A 1,671-nucleotide genomic window follows, 5' to 3' on the forward strand; every position below is an offset into this window, starting at 1 on the left:
GTGAATTAATACAATGCTACCTATAAGTATAATAGGTACTTTTCTATAGCAAAATAGAGAAGGTTGCCTTGAAGCCTCAGAAAAACCTCCTGGAACCAGTCATTTTGGGAATTTTTGAAAAAGAGTTTGGCATCCTTAATGGTATACAAAAGACATAGCCTTACTGAATAGGAACAGAAACCAGGAAAAGAACAGGATAAAACGACAATATAAGAGCTTTTGATGATTAAAAACAACAGGATGAACAGCAAAGACCAATCAGCAGAGACAAAACAGAGCAGGGTGAGATAAGGAACAATTGCAAGGAAATTAAATGTCCAATAGCAAAATGGATGAGTAAATTGAATAACCAACACAACGAAAAAAATCAAATCAACAGAAGGATAGAGCAGACACTGTTGATGCAAATAGAAATTATGTTCTTCACAAACAGAAACCACCTTTTGTTCAATATCCATACCTCAAGGAAGTCATCCTTTTCCCAGCTCAAGGGAAAGTCTCTACTAATGGTAGTCTCATTCTTCTTACTGTTATTAGTTTAAAGGAGGTCACATGACTTAAAGTCCATGAGATCTGAGGGGAAGTCTGCTGAGAGCTTCTGAGAAAAGTCTGCTCACTGACACAGGAAGAGGGCTGTTCTAGAATGTGAGGCCATCTTGAGAAGGGGAGAGAAACTAGGGCAGAGTCTCTAAACTGGGCATGGCAGCTTCTGTTAGTTGTACTTGACAGAATCCCGATATGCAGAACAAACTTGAGAAGCCCACCTTTAATGAAGAAAAAAGAACAAAGAAATGAAAGTTGTGAGAGAATAGAAAATATGATGGAGGATGAGGAACCTAGGAAACTTCGGAGTTGCCTGTTGAAAACATAGAAGGAGTAACTGAAATCCAATTAATAAGCAAAGATATAATTTAAGAAAAATAATGAGGTAAAAAATCCTGATAATTCAAACCAAAAGAGCTCACTGTGTTTTAAGTAAACTTAATTTAAAGGAGTCTTATATTAACTTATCCTAGCAAATTTTACTTTCCATCTCTTTTGTTCATAAAGAAAAACTAAGTATCTTGGTAGAAAAATAAAGAACATCTATTTCTATACAAAAATAAGGTTGGTACCATGCTTCTTTTTATGTAATTTCAAATGCCAAAGACAATGTCCTAACATCTGCAAACACTAAATAACTTTACTTCTTGTTAAATTTTTATTCACATGGAAATACAATGGTAAAATATTTTTTAAGATATGCAAAGGATCAGGAATGTACCAAATAAATGTTCTTCTTTAAAATTTTACTTGAAAATGTCCAAATTCTAAATTATATAAACAAAAATGAGAAGTTGCATTAGGAGTAAGTATAGTACACAAAATTCCTTGCTTTACAAAGGAGTCAAAATATACTTTTTCATAAATTTTTCAATCATAAAAATACAAATTAAAGAATATTGTGGAAAGGATTAAATGTATTTGGGAAAAGATTAAATTTAATCATTATCTTAATGGCCAAATTTAGGAAGATAAGGTAATGACCAAATTTAGAAAGTTTTCCGCCATTATTTCTTCAAATACAGAAGACCCCCTTATCTACCATCTCACTTTCCACGATTTCAGTTATCCACACTCAACCACAGTTTGAAAATATTAAATGGAAAATTCTGGAAATAAACCACACAG

General features: G+C 32.8%; 1 protein-coding gene across 3 annotated transcripts in view; it reads right to left on the reverse strand.

Moving 5' to 3' along the window:
- The window catches only part of LOC105506804 (chromosome unknown open reading frame, human C12orf42), a 163,220-nt gene that overhangs the window by 46,460 nt on the left and 115,089 nt on the right, over nt 1–1,671 (reverse strand). The gene's annotated exons all lie outside the window — the stretch shown is intronic.

The sequence above is a fragment of the Colobus angolensis genome, unplaced genomic scaffold, assembly GCF_000951035.1.
Source record: "Colobus angolensis palliatus isolate OR3802 unplaced genomic scaffold, Cang.pa_1.0 Scaffold10, whole genome shotgun sequence".
NCBI classification, from domain to species: domain Eukaryota; kingdom Metazoa; phylum Chordata; class Mammalia; order Primates; family Cercopithecidae; genus Colobus; species Colobus angolensis.